We start from the raw sequence: 18,116 nt of genomic DNA on the forward strand, positions 1-18,116 counted from the left end.
TTCATTGCCAGCAAGGTGGTAATTTTTTAACCCAGAGGTCCACAGCTTTTGTCTTCCTCGTTCACATAATACATGGATGTGAACTGCAAGTACTAAGATCAGCAATGTATAGACTCTTGGGGAAAAAAATGTGTACACAATCTGCATATATCCCATCTATATTGTCTATAATATATATATATATATATATATATATATATAGTGCCTAGTTATACAAAATGTAGTTCTGTTAAAGTCCTAAATATGGGCATATCTCCTTTTTTAAACTATCTTCAAGGAACCCTTTTCTTTGCCTATTTTACTTTACTTTGGAAGGTGCTAATGTGTTCATTTGACACCAAGCGGCTGGATCCAACAGGATGCCGTTTCTCCAGAGGCACGTCATCCTGTTAAATCACGTATCTTGCCTTGGTTGCCAGTTGTGAATTGATGGAGCCCTGTAGTACAAATTGCTACTAAAGATGACAATGGAGTGAATCACGGTTGGCCACTTACCATTATTTGTCTGCTGCTGGCCACTTGGACTGGCAAAGTCACCAAATTTAAATTTTTTTATGAAGTTGAATGAACACTTGTATGTGCTTGTGTGGACATTTAAGTAGATGATTTTTACGTTTTGGATATCGTTATAATTGAAAAAATGACCAAACATGTCATTAAACCTATGTGTTTCCTTTGCTGCTTGGTGTCTGAACTCTAAACACTGCACTGTCTGGACACAAATGGCTGACCCAAGCACCAATTTGGCATAGTGACAATCATGTAGTCACAGCCTTGGTACAAACATGTTTTTCATCCAATTAGTTAACCTTGCCAAGAGCTCTTTTATAGGTGACATATTTAATTTACCATGCACTGCTTCAGTTTGAGTTGTATCTTCCATTAACTTCCATCAGATATTTACACTAATTTAAGTCCATATTCTGTTTAAAGTTACATCTATTTACCATGACAGTATATTATGAAGATGGCATAAATGTGACAAATGTAATGTGAATTACAAATGGAGAAAGAATGACTTGGCCACTTTAGAAACATTTTTGCTGTAGTGATCCTCTGTCCACTGATATTTGTTGTCTTTCAATCCTGCAGAGGGCACTGTTTATATTTAGTTGGTTTAAAATGTTTTGCAGACTTAATTTAAATATAGAAAAGGGCATCAGTACAGCCTGAAAAGTCATGACTTCCCAATTAACTTCCTAAAAATATTCAGTTGCTATTTTGCACAGTAGGCTAATATACATTTGACGGTACTGTAAGTGAAGGTCATTAAAATACAGAAGTTGACAACTGCAACAGGTAGGGTTTTTTTTATTTTTTAATAAATAAAACAAGTCATACTATCACTGTCTTTGATAGATCTAACTACAAAATTTAAATATACTGGTTGCCTTGGGGAACAGATCGGCTAAGCGTATATAGCTGTGAATTTTTTTTCAGAAATAAAAACCAGTTAGATATTTCGTATAAAATAGGGTCTGTTTATAAAGCGGTGAATCTGGTATTACTGGGCAGTAATTTGTTTTCTACCAGGAAAGACTCTCTGCTTTAGAAGAAGACCCCACAATCTTTGTTCTCCACTATTATAATTTTACACGGTGACAGTAGTAGAGTCGGGTAACTTACATTTGCAGGATATTAGGACTGGACTTTTTATAAATGTCCTTTAAGGTTTCTGTAGACCTCACATAAAAATCTAATGGAATATTGTTGTAGAAACATGCATTTTCTTGCCTGTGGAGGGAGCACCCTAAACATTAGCAGATTTCAATGTTAGCAGATACAACAGTGATTAGTTGGAAAAATCCTTTTCCAACTAATGATTTTATCCCCAAGAGAGCTCGGTCAGAAAGTGTTGCTGGGAAAGGCTCCATTAACATATGGATGTTTTGTAAACTGCATGTAAATGGTGCCATAAGGTGAACAATCTGTTATGTGTGTTGAGTGTAAACACCTTGGCAATTGCACAGGACAGTTCATCTCTGTCTATATATCAAAAAGTCTTTAAATAAATAAGTAATCATAAGCATATATTTTCCAATCTACAGTGAAGTAATGGTAGTTGGTATTTAGGAATACTTGTGCGCAACATCTTCAGGAAAAATATAAAATGGAAAATGACTGGTTGGTACAGTTAACATGATTACTTTCTTTGAGTTTTTTAAATATCCCCAATTAATCTTAAAGTGATAGTTATTAAAAAAAAACTGCTATCAGGTAAAATGTGCAGTAGCTTTTATTGCCCCTTATAAGCCCAAATCTTCAGCCCTTCTGAACGGGAAAGCCTCACCAGTCTAGGTAGTGGAGTTTTCCCACCCTTTCCTGCCTTCCACGCATTCATATCAGCTTGTGATCTGGACCATCGAAGTGATCGGCAAGGTTGAATTTTCAGCAATTTACCCTGTACTCACACAAATAGAGTTGCCATAGATAAAACACTGTTTTTTCGGGTTCTAACGTGGCTTAGATAAGGTGTGAATAAACTTATGAATGAATGAAATGAGTATTCATTCTGATGACGGAAGCATTTGGCTTTTACCCAGTTATTATACAGAGAAAAGTTGTCCCCTAGTCCCTATTGGCACATGCCTACTGTTCATAATTGGCAAATCTGTATGTGATGCAATGTGTATATGGGCAAGGGATTGGGCAGGCTCCTATACAACTCAAATTGCTGGTGTTTTGCCCACTTAGAATGTGCTACTGTGTGGCAATGTGTGAATGTGTAGGAATCTATAGGTGCCCACACTTTATACTTGGTAACAGCTATGTTTATTTTTTAAGTTAAAGAGTTGTTAGGTTACTAACAACTGATCAGACAGGCAAAACCAGAAAGAAAACAGAAATTTCTTGACAAAAGAAATGCACTGATAATCAAAAAAGACAGAAAAGAACAGATGTTTTAGACACACCTTATAAAATAATTACAATATATTTTCATCTACTGACAAGGTGAGTTTCATAGAAAACAAGTAAACTATGTAACATATTTAGTTACATACAAATGAATAGGTCAGTGCTAATTCCCAAATTACCTGCGTCAGCGTAAATATGGGGAAAAACATGCAACAATTGGTTGAACAGCATAGTTTGTAAGTTTATTCATACAGTTGCTCACCAACAAATGTCATACAGTCTTGTCCTCTCCAAAGATGAAAAGTGCCCTCAGAACTATAAGTCTCCTGGGCAGCCTTGCATGATACTAGCGCATAAGACAGATTCCCTCAGCTATAACTAGTAATGTATATAACATATTTTATTAAAAGCACCAATTTTCAGTTTAGTTTGCACATTTTCTGCATAATGTTTAAATATTCTTAAAGTGCACCCGTGCCCAGACTGTTTAAATATTTCTAAAAAGCAGTTCAGAAGCTTTAAAGGCAACCTAAAGTCTGCATGTCTGTCTATTACAGAGGCTAGCTCGGAACCTATCCCCCTGTTTATTACATAGACTATCAATAGTCAGAGCTGGCAATTTTAAAAGCAAACAAAACAATAAATACCCAGGTAGACCCTCACAAGTTTTTACTATTTGCAAACACTGATACTTCTTGCAGGCATTATATGGTCAATTCTTCATTTACCAGCTCATCGACAGCTCTACACAGTGAAAGACAAAGTTAAAGTATGTTTATATTCCTACCACAAGGGAGAGTTTGCACATACCTACTAATTAAATGGATAGCCTGAATTCAGGTACACTTTTAAACAAACCAATTCTGACCTCTCTACTTTTTTGGTAATGTTACTCCTTCCTAAAGATCATCACAATCACTTTAGAGCTGGATTTCATTAGGCCATTAAAGAGCTGACAGCCTGCCAAGATCTGCTCTCTATAAAAATGGTTTACATTCCTGCATTCTGAATCTTTACATGCAATTTCTTTACAATATTTATACATACAGAAATGAATTGTTTTAAAGTGCTTCTACTGCTTGTTCAGTATTTTTAAATACTATGGCCCTGATTTATTAAAGTTCTCCAAGGCTGGAGAGAATACACTTTCACCAGTGAAGCTGGGTGATCTAGCAAATTTGGAATGGATCTGGTCCAGAATTGAAAACATTTGCTAACAAATACTTGACTTGATACTAATTGACTTTTAGGAAGTCCACTCCAGATTTTCTTTTCACCCAGCTTCACTGATGAAAGTGTATTCTCTCCAGCCTTGGAGAACTAAAAAATCAGGGCCTTTGTGTACATTACTGGACAGAAGTTTAAGAATCTGCAAAAGAGCCAAACAATATCCTTGACCTCTAATTAAATGTGTCCCTAAAATGCAAATATGCCTAATTACAATTCTAGAAAAGGTTCTAAGCTTTCGCCATTCTATCCAAAATGGGAAATTGTGGGGGTATAGATGCAATTGAAGCACAATTTCTGAAGTTTTAAGGTTCATTCACAATGGCAGTGAGGTTGTGGTGTGTTTACACCTTCCCCATACTTGGAAATACCATGGGAGCCCCCATAGGGAATGAATAGGGGCTGCAGTAGGCAGTACTAGGATACGCTATTTTTTTTTTAAACCAGCGCTGCTGGACACGTGCTGGGGGGTGCAGAAAGATTGTGCATTGAAACGGCAGGAGTAAACATGCTTTTAAATGACTGGTAATGAATGACTATCAAACTGTCAGAAATGTCAAAACTGATTGTACAACAACGGCTTCATATTTTAGTGTTCTCTGTTGCTCACAGAATTGACAAAACTTTTGTTTGAATATTTAGATGCTTCTTTTACAATTATCCATATGTATCCATGGGCTAATATTCAAAGTCAAATGAAGTGTTTAAACTTACAGTAGAATTCTAGCCAAAACCTTTTTTATGGGGTGAAGTAATAAAAGGTTTAGAGCCTCTGTTAGATTTCTCAAAGGTGTCTGTGTCAAAATTGGGGAGGCCCCTTTCCCTTCAACATCCTGTTCTGTCACTGGGTTACAAAATGTAAAGAATGTTTCCAATCAAGACACACAGATCAATAAAAGCAATATTATTAGTATAGCGAGGAAGGTTCAGATTTTTGTCACTGTGTCCACATTTAGATTTCCTCCAACTTTCTATTTTGTCACCAGTTAAGTAAGTGGTTTTGAAACCTCTCCAACGGGGTTACAAACAATGATAGCTATCTGGCAAAGGTTCCATCCCCTAGCTACTCTATCCTTTTGCTATTCCACATTTACTTAAAAGCATCACATAAAAGTCCTCCAAGTATGCCAATCTCTGTAAAAACAAGCAGATAATGGGATATCTATGGCACTTGCAGACAATCTATATATAGAATGGAGGAAAAACATTAATAAAATAAATAAGTCAGGGTTGTCTTCTGACTTGATGGACATTCACACTCCTACTACTAGCATTCATGAAGAAAACAGAAGAGCTTTCTGTATACATTAGTCTATCTGTCATTGCACCTATTTGTTATACAAGCAATGTCAAAAATAACAATAGTCAAATTAAAACATTGCTAAAAATAATATTATAGTCAAAAATAATTCTAAAAATATATAAAATGAGCATGTCTGAAAATGCTTCCACATAAAATCTGTTTGCTTAACTTGTGATTTTGGCTATTGACATTTATTTTCTTAGCAGGTATGATAAATTAAATGCCCTTATGAAACCAGTAGTGGTTTTGTTCAGCTAATTAATTAGACAGTGCATCACCTAATGGATTCACGTACACCTTTAAGATACCTACATTATGGTTACATACTTATATACATTAGCTATATTGCAGTGCACCGTTTATGTGCAATAAAAATGTAGGAAAACTCTCAGCATCTCAAATGTTACTACACAACACCCTCCATGATAGCTGTCAAGTTGATACAGGGTGAAGTTGTAGTTTGCAGTGACGGAATTCATCACAATTTTGTGGAACATGCGAAATAATAAAAAGATGGCATGTACTGTAGGTACAAAGAAGAAATAGCCCTTCCTGTAGCAAATGTAAACATTTTCTATATAACAGATTAGCCGACTTATAATAAGCCATGGTTTCAGCCAGATAGTTTAAGAAAACAAACTAATTTCCTGCTGAACAGCAGGTTATGTGCAATTTTTTTTTACTAACCCATACAACACAGTAAAATCAATGTTCCCAGCAGCAAGCATGGTTTTCTTAATAGTCCCTGTACAGTCCTCTATACATATGTATATAAAAAAAATATATATCTTATAGCACTAGAGAAGCCTGGAGTTCGGAAGCTGCAGCATAGCATTAGTAGTCTATGAAATGATTAACTAGAAGGAAAAAAACTTTTGGTTTTTCAGTCTTAAATAAAAACACATTCATAGGTCAAGCAATCTTCAAAGTACAATGACTGCATACTGCAGAAGCACAAATGGAGATGAGGCACATTGTTCAATAGTTTGTCCTGTATACATACACAAATCATTAAAACATACATGCAGACAGACATGTTCAGCACAGGGAACGTAGACAGTCTCTATTTGTGTATCGCATTCTTCATAAAGCTGTAAACGTTTTACAAAGACCTTTTGTCAGTGAAGGTTACAGACCGCAAGCTTTGGTTCATGATGGTCATGACAGTAGATATCTGTGCAACACAGAAAGCAGCAGGCAGGTTTGATCCGGGCATGCAAGTAAGTGCTCATGTTGCTCCATCGTCCTCCTCCACATCAGCCAGCTCAGGGTCTTTCAGAACCTCCCCACTTGCTTGCTTTCTGTATAAAAAGTAGAGATTATGAATCACATTATTGAAATATATCTCTTTCAAGTTAAGGACAACCAGCTTTCAGTATTTCTTTAAAATAGTTGTATATGTGATAAACCATAATGTGTAGCCAGATGCATGTCACAAGAGACACTTGGAAGAACTGTGTCATGAAGAGAACGTACACCTTTTATGGCCCGGTGTCAGTTACTTAGCCAGGTAGATGTCTAAAACCTTATTGTTCATGTGCTCCTCAAAGAAGTACTCCCATCTACCAAAGCAAACCTGCCCATCCGTCTGTCCACTACATTATACAGAGAATATCAGACATGGATATCCCTCACACAATAGGCTGTGTCAATCAAGAATTCTTTTTCTACCGGTCTGACTACTGACTATTCTGCACCTAAAATGAGTGAATACTAATTTACTTAGCTCATCCTTACCCAAAAACAACATTTTACCATTTTTTTGCAGCTTACCAGTCTTGTAGTGAATTAGTTTTTTCTTTCCTTTTTTTTTTTGGCTTTTCTCTTTATTTTACCTGATATTTCTGCAAACAACATACAACCTTTCCTTTTGTGGCTACATTCATTTTTCACTGCATCTATGAAAGCAGCCACGATTGTCACACAAGAAAAAAGAATGTATTTATTTTCAGCTTACTGAAAAGGTTTCTCATAATAGAAGAATGATGGAGGCCTACTATAAGTCTTTAGTAATTAAAACCCATTTGATTTTAAGGGCATTACCAATTTTGTCTTTAGAATTTGTTATTTAGCTCCGACATGTTTTGACTGGGTCATATTTCACATTAAATACTACGTGTGTTGCTTATCACATTGGATGACTTTCAGTGTCCACAATCTGGTAGACATTCATTAGGCATTGGAAAAAAAATTTACAAACTTTTACTGGCAGGAGTAAGTTGCATGTTCTAAGATGGCCAATATGCCACACTATGTTACGAGAGCTCAGTAATTGTGGGCATTGCAATCATGACATGCATGTCAGTGAAATATAGTGCAAAATGTTTTATGCTTAGAGATAGAAAATGTCCTGCATACTACCTGTTCAATTTTTAGGTTATGAAATTGTACAAATAAAATACAAAAACGAATTGTGTATTTTTGCTGATAATTCCTTTTAGGATCTCTGAAGCTAATCAGATTATGCAATTTCTGCCTTAACAGGTTTACTAATTCCCTCTGAACCATACTGCTAAACGCATTTGTTAATAACGATCCATACAAATGTTGGATTTTTGTTGTTCAAGACAACAGGTGAAAATGTAACATTAGTACAATTATCCTCCAATGTCACCTGTCAATCCACCATACAAGATTGGTAAACTACAAATCAGCAGTGGCTGTTTACCATGAGAAGAATGCAAAGGAGCATCTCCTGTTCATCTTTTCCCCTCCCCAAAGAGCAGAACAATGCTGTCTGTATCCACAATTTTTCTTACTGCCTCTGGAATTGATCACAATAATCCTTATTTATGATGACAAGCAGAAAGAATGTTCAGTGCAAAGGACTGCACAGGAAATTCATAATAAAATGAGCAGTATAGGAAAAATAACTCAAAAACATTGGTTATGCTCTGAAAAGGTATACATTCATACAAAATGTACACTGCAAATTTCCATTATGTAACAGAAATTTGGCAATGTAGCTTTTTAATATTTTTATTCATAAAATTAAGTGTACACGCTCAAATAACAAGGTTTTAAAGGCCAAGTACACAAGCTGACCTTAGAGCACAGGAGCCCATAGTAACCAATTTAAAATTTCCTCTGCTCAAGTCAGCTGAGTAAAAGATGAGATCTGATTTGCTTAGGCAAATATAGCATTCTGCATTTATACATGAACTGAGAAAATTCACCAGAACTTGGTGGAGGTAAATTACTAACTTCAGCAATGCAAATGTGTACATATAGCTTCCCTGTCCTTAGAAACTGTATTAATTAATTAGTTGTACCATGTATGTCTTTATATGAGTACATATACACACACATATACATATATATATATATATATATATATATATATATATATATATATGTGTGTGTATATCTTAGCTTTATCTGCTGCATTCACAGGTATGCAGGGAATGAAACAGGGACTACCTTGTATTTAATGTGCACATTGGCTATATTTTGTGTGTAATGTGCAGATCATATGCATGTTTATGTATGTAATGCAGAATGGTATTTATATGTAAAACATTGAAACACTGTTTAATTTCTTTTTTTTTTCTTCTCAATTTTTATAAAATCTTTCAAATACTATGTGTCCATTTGTTAGTATTAGTAATCTGTAAACTTTGACAGCTGGATGCTTTAAACCTGTGCAGGTCAGTGACCAGATCTGAGCCAATAGCTTTACCCCCAAGTGGTTTATGTGCCCCTTATTGGAAGTATGTGTCATTTAAAATATGCTATAGGCATATAAATATTTGCACTGTAGGGTGGGGACTGACCACAGAGGGATTACTTAGCCAGCCAAAACATGTGTTGCAAAGTATACAGTCCAATAAATTCTGTGTTAGGCAAAGGTTTGGTAGAAATATGTAACAATGTATAGCAGTGTGCAGGTTGCTGTAGACCAACACCTGCAATAAGAACACCTAGCATAGGGGAGTGTAGTATAAGTGGCAGTGGGTGGCCAGGTGCTGAACACAGAACACATGTGCTATACTTCCAATGCTGTATAGTGCTGGCTAAGTAGTAGCATGACATGGAACCTACAAGAAAAGTGACCATTGAACATCAATGATGCATCATTCCTCCCTAAGATAATGCACAATTCCTCCCATTTGCATAGGGGCAACATGGACACCTGCATACGCTTGTTTTACTCCCACTAACACAGAGGCATTTATTATTCTTACTGATTCAGGGGGATTTTTTTTTACTCTAACGAGCAACTTAAGGCACATGTTTTGCTCTCATGGATCACTGGTGCTGGGGCATGCTTTGCTTCCACTGATACAGGGAGTTTATTTCTACCACTGAGGAAGATACGCCAAAGACAAAAGTCATATAAAAAATGTAGAAATTCACAAAGGAGCAGAGTACGCTATAAAGTTGGTATTTTCAGTGGACCCACAGACAAGAAACTGAGATATGATCCTTGCCTAGAGCCCATTTTTTACTAGAACTAGCCCATAGCTTAGGCCTTTTTGACATGTAGCATTTGTTTTGTCTACACCTAAGCTACACCTGAGCTAAGTGACCTATTTGAGCCCAGTGAACCAACAGATTATTGTACTGCTCACTTGCCAGAATGCAGGAAATTTGTATATGGAAACCGTAGGCATAATATACCAGATTGTAAACTCAGGTTGCAATTAAATCTTAAGCATCTTTTCTAGTGGTTGGAAACTACTGGCTATATCCAGAATGTCTGTGTACACGTGCATCATTATCCGTGGACGTCTCTGAGGAATACCAGAGCACAATTAACTAAACATTCAGCCTCATTCAATGCCAGGCAAGATTAGATAACTGTACAATGTATAACTATACTGTAAATAAACAAATATAAATGTTATGTTCCAGAGCTTAGAGCAGTTTTTCTAGAACAAAAAACAAATAATATTGTTAAAGGACAGAGTACATGTGGAGTACATGTGGATGACACAAAAAAAAGAACACATGTTGGCAAGTTGAACATAGATCCCCTGTGGAGAAAATGCATCTGATTAAGCTGAACACCACAGAAGGGATGCAGGGTACTAGTAGCAGGACAGGTGGCCATAGGAGGTAGGTAATAAAGACAAAGCCTAACAAGGGCAGGAAATGTGATAAGTTGCACAATGCTGGTTAATTTTAGGGCATGTAAATTGTTAGAGGTGGTTCTTTTGCTAAAAGTCCCCAACAGAAAAAAGCACAAAAAGCAAAAACTTCTCAGCATTGGTAACAAAGCCACATTTAGGAGGTACTATTGCATATCATAAAGGACAGCTGCGAGTTTGGTTAATCCAGGTATTGGGTGTGACTAAACACAGCACATTAGTAAGGACTGACAACACATTTAACACTTCGTGTAACCAAAATATGGGGCACAACAAAGAGTTTACCTTATGTGTGGAAGCAATTTTTTAGATGATTTAAACTGGCACCTGTTCCAAGATGACACAATGATTAGGAATGAATAAATAAATAAAATTTCTGTAAAATCAAATACAAAGATTTTTAATGACAGCTTATGGATTGTAAATACAAATCACTGGATGCATACTGTGTATGAATATAAGCAAATGATTTGGGCTTGTATGTATTAAGGGGAAAATGAAAAATGAGTTCAACACAAACCAAGCATTAAATAATGGACAAAAAGGAATTAGAAAACAGTTCCAATAATACCACTCTTGTGTATAACCAAACAATACAGCATTGTGCAAGTTTGACAAAGTACACAGCATTTCATTTATGTGCACCGGCTATACTATAGATACAGATGACAATCTATCTAGGTTGCCATAGAAACAGCAAGTATTGCCAAGCACCCTAATGGACTTTACATAAAAGAAAATTCTAAAGATTTATGAGAAATGTATTAATTATATACATTTATCAACTAAGAATTAAATAAAATATTAGCACTAATAAGCAATATGTTTAATTTCCATATTACCATAACACACACTAATGGCTTTGTAGTTGCAATGGGTATATAAAGCAGCAACTTTGCATTTTAGCAACAAAAGCAGAGGGAAAAATGCTGGCAAACATGTCTAAAAAGCATAGAAAGCGTGATAACATTTACAGGAGGGGTAGAGGCCTATAAATCTTATAGCTGTAGCTTTGGAATGCATTGTGTTTGTCCAATTCTGCCCTAGTCCAAAGATCCAGATACATTGGGCCTAATTAAGGCTGTGTACACATATTAGATTTTTGTTGCTGGAAACAATCTTTCACAATCGTTTCCAACGACAAAAGACCGAAAGATGAATGAACAGAGGCTGTACATACAGGGCCGTTCTGTTCTATGGAGATTGGAGATTTATGAACAAGTGAGCAGCACCCGGCTGCGCTCTCCTCTCTTTACTTCCATTGCAGTCATTCGTCCATCTGCCAAAACGGATCCATGAACAACATCGGATGGCCGCTGTACACATGTCAGTTTCTAAACCGAGAAGAGCCCTGTGGCCCTGAGGAATCATCTGACATGGGTTCGTAGCCGTAGAAGGGCTCTCTGGAACTGGATAAGGTTTGAAAGCATTTGCCATCTAATAGAAATCCATTCCAGGTTTGCTGGCTCACCCAGATCCTCCCATGATAGTCTACTTTCTCCAGTCTTGGAAAGTTGTAATAAATTAGGCTCATTAAACTAGCATTTCCCTACAGATTTTCCAACGGCCTGTCTGAATTTATTCACCCAAAATTATTGATGCAATCATTTACATGTTTTTTAAAATTATATTAGCTTTTTAAAATAAAAATAGGCCAAAATGATTTATCTAATTTGCTTAGTTCCAGTTTTAATTCTTTTCAATAAAAAACTGAAAAGGAAAAATATTTATACATTCAGGGTCATACATTAAGAGTGTTCGAGAGAAGACTAGAGAATTCAAAAGCTTAGAAGATCCAGGCACTAATGTGAGTTTGTGTACAAGCAATAGGGAGCCAATAGTTATGAAGACTAGATCCATATCCTATATTTATTTTACCATTTTAAGCATTGTAATTTATTAGACTAATTTCACATCAGAGGGATGCTATACCAAGTGAAACTGTGACCTTTTGCCAAAAAAATGTACTGGATTTTTTAGACCACCTTTATTTAAAGTACACACGTCATGAAAACAATACAAGAATGTGGACATTGTTTTGGACATGCTAATTGCCTGGCTATCATATTGACCTCCTTTATTTCTGACTTTGGGTGCCCTTTTGTGGCCTACTAAAAATATACAAATCAGTAAATGCTAAAAATCATAATTTTACACTGAGCCAAGATGATGTCCTAAAATAAGAAAATCACCTTGGAGCAAACTGGATGACTGACAACCACCAAGCGATGGGACAGGGGTTACATCACAGATCCTCACTCTAGAGGAAATATACATGTTTTTCAGCAGGTAACTGCTTGGTCCATTAGGTGAAAATCTGAAAAGTGAGAAACTATACTCTAAATATTATACTCTGAATCTAAATCTGAAAAAACAACACCAGTGGCCAGAGAGGAGCAGACTCCCAAAACCAGTGCTGAACTGATTGTAAGATGCAAACCTTACTGGTATACCTATGTTTACCTTTAGCCAAGAACCCTAGAAGTTGAGCTGCAGATTTCATCAGGTCCACTAATCTCCAGGAAAGTACTGCTGGAATGCAAAATGTCTGGGTCAACAGGATGCCCCTTTTATCTCAGCCAGGACAATGGACTGGTTCATTTAATGAGAAATATTCCAGAAATAAGGAGAAGCTACTCTTTTAATACATACACAGCGCGAGACTACACAGAGATTTAGAACTACTGGAGACTCAGAGCCAAAGCTGTCAGATCAGCAAGAACAACACATGATTTATTTGTCTTCTGAGGTGAATGGAAAAGGAATCTGGGGAGACACTGTATAAAAGGAACAGTTTACAGGACATTTTGGCAGGACAAAAAAAAAAAGGGGAAACCCTGATCCCAATGCCAATCTTAGAACTCTTTTCTACTCTGATCCTTCATATTCTCATTGGTTATCAGAGCTCAGAATAACAATTTTTCCTACAGGGGGACGTCTAATTATGCCAGAATACGAATGCAGGGGAAGTGTAACAGGGCCAACACTAGGAGAAGTACTTCAAGTGGTTCTCTGAAAGATGGAACAAATACCTAGGGCAGCAGTCGCCAAACTTTCAGATCACATGGACCACTAAATTCATAATTTTAAATCCCGCAGACTATTAATATGAATTTTTGTAAACAGATTTTAAACAGATCTTCCTAATGGTGCTTGACAAGGACTGTGGAGGCTCTGATTCATTGATCAGCTCACAGTTAAGTGAAGTATTACTATTGTTACTATTATCATTAGTTGCATTATCTTTCGTGTTACTAAAGAAATGCAAAATTTAGCCTTCTCTCACTCATTATAGGTTTGATTTCATTCCAATCTAAGACCAAACAAGAAATAATTCTTATCAAAGTCAAACTATTTGATGCCAATAAACATAATCGTTAAAGAAAATACACAGTTACCGTCATACTTACCTAAAAGAGCATCTGAGAAATAAACAAATAAAATAAAATAATCAGATGAGAATCATTATTCACGGAGCGGGGTGACTGTTGTAATGGTGGAAACAATACTGAAGTGTACTGCTCAGCAACGGTTGCCTCATACAACTTAAGACTACACTGACATCACCCTACGCCTTCCTTGTTTTTCTGTCTCTAATACAGTTTGTGAATTTAGTGCAATATAAAGGCGAAAATTGTAATTCAGAATATAGGAATTCATTAGAATAATATTTTTGTGGACCACCAACATTTTCGCACTGACCACTGGTTGGCAACCACTGCCCTAGGGGATACCCAGGGAAGGAAAGGGAAAATAGTAGAAATGGGGCAGGGATCTCACCGGAAGGCACACTGCCAAAATCTAGGACCTGTAAGGCCAATACAATGCAGACATCTCTTTCTAGAGAAGAAACTAACTAGAGGAAATGCTACCAGACCCTGTCCTGGCAGAAGGGTATGCACAAGGTGTCATATCTTGAAGATCTCAATAGGAAACTGCAAACAAGTGCAAATACATTTACAATCTTAGGAAAGGGCACCTGGATCAACAGCAGTTTCCCTGCTTATAAGGTGAAGCCCAACTTGCACACAGAAAAAGGGGTATCCAAACCAACAACACTTTTTTGGAGAGACCAAGAACCAGATTTTGAACTGAACTTGGGGAGGGTGAGTGGTCCTGCCACCACTTGGAATCTTGGATAAAGTCACACAAGGCAGATCCAAAGAGGCAGCCATCCTTGCAGTTCAAACAGAACATAACATGTTTACATGTAGGTTCTGCTGCCCAGTACTATAGGTAAAGAATTCTATGCTTACGTATAACGAAGGGAGTAATATGAGAACCGAGGTTAGAAGCCTCCAACAAGTTAATGAAAATGAGTTGCAGACATTTAGTCATAAGCTCTAAGCACTCCAAGAAAGCAGCCAATTTTTGGCTGGAAAAGCTTTATGAGGAAACTTTAGCCTAGGCCCCACCATCATTTAAAAAAAACAGTTGGAGTCACAGCTAAGACTGGGCAAAGCCCAAAGAGTGAAGCATCACTGCTAAAACTAAGATATGTTCAGCTAAGAGTCGCCAGCTGCTGGTACAAGGAGTTCTTCTTGGTGGCCCCATTGTAAAACAGAATACTGGATCCACTTGGAAACAGATCACAGGTTTAAAAATGTATTTCCAAAGTAACAAAACCCCCAGTAATATTTTGTAGGCAACAAGAGAACAAAATTTATTTTTGATTCCTTAGTAGAGAATGAAACAGCTAATGCTCTGGGAAATTGTTGTCACTTACAGATTTAAAAAAAGACCCGTAACAGTAGGTCACCTTCTAGCGCATTTCAGCAATAACAGCAAATATTGTCTCTTAAAAGTAAATATACCCAACTGCCACAGAGGCAGAACGGGAGATGAAAAACAGGGTCTTTAGGGGATGGCACTGACATGATATATCATTTTTACACACTGTGTCAAGCATAAACTGAGCTAAATACCACATAAGGTCTTGATGAGGAACACAATTCCATGTGCTAACACACATTGTAAAAACATAGTTCCAGAGCAAGAATGAGTAGCCAATACTGAAGTGAGTAGGAGGTGGCTGAAAAAGGCAAAAAATAAACAGCATGGAGATGGAAACACTGTATGGTACTAAAACACAAACAAATATATTGCAATCTTTTAAAGTAAATAACAATTTACATATTAAAACAAAAGTTTTGTGGGTAGTGGTTAACTGCAACAGCAGTGAAGAAGTTTAATATTTTTGTGCCCCGGGGTCCAGCATTTGAGAACTGTGTACAATGCACTTACTCTGACAAGAAGGAGAGGAAAATGTTCCTGACAATGTTTACATTACATTATTTTTAGACAGTAGATTATGATACATTGGAAATCATTATTAACTCCTTCCAACTGAGAGCCCTATCTCCACTTTTAAGCGCTAATGAAAACTGAACTGACATTTAATGAGCAAAACGCCTACGCCACTGGTGTTTGGGAGTTAATATATTCTGTTGAGTCAGTGACTGCAGTACACGTCTGCAGACTAATTACTGTAGTGGAAGTCAAATGGAAAACAATTTATCTCTGAAAAAAATGGTACAGAATATGGAGGTTGCACTACACTGTGCCCACTTCTAGAGCTATATGACATCGAGAAAATCATTGCTTTGCCTTCACAGGACCAGAGTTCATGAAAACACTGCCTGGCACCAACTACAAGCAGCAGATTGTGGAACATTTGGGTTGTAGTGCTGTCACCTTCCCACTGATTTAACAGATGGTAAGTGAAGGTAGATACTAACATTGTTACTCTTAATATGGCTGCCCTCCAAATATGTCGTATATTTGTTCCAACTGTTGCAAATATTAAAAGTGAAAAGTTAATTCTATGCAAAAGAATAAAAGAAGGAAAACTGATGACATTTGATGGTTATTTTTACTTGTCTACTATGCATAAACAAGTATTGAAGCCTTGTAGTGCAAGCGTAGCCTCACTGCAAGCATAGGTTTACCTTAGTCCTGAAAATCAACTTTATATAAATTTCTAAAATTTACTTTCATAATAACATTTAGGAAAAGGAGACAAAGATTTACCATCTGTTCTTGAAATTTAGATTTTTTTCTTAATTTCAGTACTGAAGACAATTGTCACTATGAAAAACAGGGTTAATGTATCCAGTGCATACACAGACAGTAATACAAATCTAACCGAATTTTAAAGACTTCCACTTCCACACAGTAAAAAAATGTTAACTTGAAATTTAAAATAAATTCTTATAGTAATATTTAGGTCTAATGTGCAAAGGCTTCATATGCTGCGTAACTTTCTACTACCCTGACAATCTACACCCATAAGTCCTCAGGAAGAAACTATTAAAAATCATGCCCTGTATACAAGAGTAATACACTGCCTGGCCCAAAAAGTCCCCAAGTCTATGGGGGCCGTGTTGTAATCTAAGGTTGCTTCAGTTGGTCATGTCTAAGTTCAACAAAATTTTGTACTTCAAAAAATGAGGTCAGCTGACTACCTGTATACATTGAAAGACCATTTTTTTCCCATCAATTGATTTTTTCATCCCTGATGAAACAAGCATATTCAGATATGGCAAAGTCAGGATTCACGGGCATCAAATCAAGTAAAAGATTGGTTGAAAGAGAATGAGACATCATTTTCACAATTGGATTGACTACCACTGACTCCAGACCTTACCACACTTACAATCTTTGGGATGTGCTGGAGAAGAATTTACATGGCAATCCAACTCTCCAATCATGAACACATGATCCTGGCAAAAAAAATATTGCAACTCTGAATGGAAATAAATGTTGTGATATTGCATAAGCTTAATAAAAAAAAACCATGGCAAAAGTGTGCCATAATCCAAAAGCGGTCCAATAGTATATTAGGGTTTTCTATATGCACAAAATCCTTTACATAACACAGCAAAATATATTTTCTGATCACATGCTTTGTTTCATTCTGTATGCTTTTAAAAAACATTAGATTTAGTTTGTACTGCCTAATGGCTACATACACAATTAACCTAAAATGTTTTGCAAAAACAAATCTGGCAGCAGAGAAGACTCATCAAATACCATTAGACATTCCTTATTGGGATTTATGACATCTAATCGGTAAATTTGTTGGTCTATACATAATTTATTTTTATATATCTGAGTTTAGGTCCTCAAAATGAAAATCTGATCTAATATCACTGGCTCTTACATTCCCTGGTGTTGTTTACTTATGTTAAAATGCAATAGAAAACAATCAAATATTCAAATGGAAATGGAGATGTCCCAAGTTGTAAGGAACAAATTTGGAAATTGTGGAAGACAGATTTCAGTGTTAAAGTATTAAAGAGGTTAGGGGACACTTCAACCTACCAAGTGCCACCTAAATTATTTCTGTAGAATGGCTATGTCTTGCTATATTCTCACTCTAACTGGATCTTTATTCAATGTTCTTATCCTGCATATAAGTAAGCAGACATGTTAAGCAAAGCAGTGTTTTTTTTTGTAGATTTTAATCAGTTTTACCAGAACAAAGGACATATTAATCATATTTCTTACATGGAAGCAATGCATCTGCTGGCTATTCAGGTGGGTGACATTTATTGCTTTAGAAAGGCTAATGCAGATCAATGGATAGGACAACTAAAGACAATGAAAATTGGTTTCTTCTGTAATTCATCTTAAAACAT

At 36.4% G+C, this 18,116-nt stretch overlaps 1 long non-coding RNA gene across 1 annotated transcript; it reads right to left on the reverse strand.

Moving 5' to 3' along the window:
* Positions 1-877: 877 nt before the first annotated feature.
* On the reverse strand, positions 878-13,114 carry LOC140333740 (uncharacterized). The gene is made up of 2 exons (XR_011921422.1): positions 10,762-13,114; positions 878-6,687 (listed from the first exon to the last, which is right to left on the reverse strand). It is a non-coding gene; the product is annotated as an uncharacterized lncRNA (long non-coding RNA).
* Between the last annotated feature and the right edge of the window lie 5,002 nt (positions 13,115-18,116).

Source organism: Pyxicephalus adspersus, chromosome 1, assembly GCF_032062135.1.
Source record: "Pyxicephalus adspersus chromosome 1, UCB_Pads_2.0, whole genome shotgun sequence".
NCBI lineage: Eukaryota > Metazoa > Chordata > Amphibia > Anura > Pyxicephalidae > Pyxicephalus > Pyxicephalus adspersus.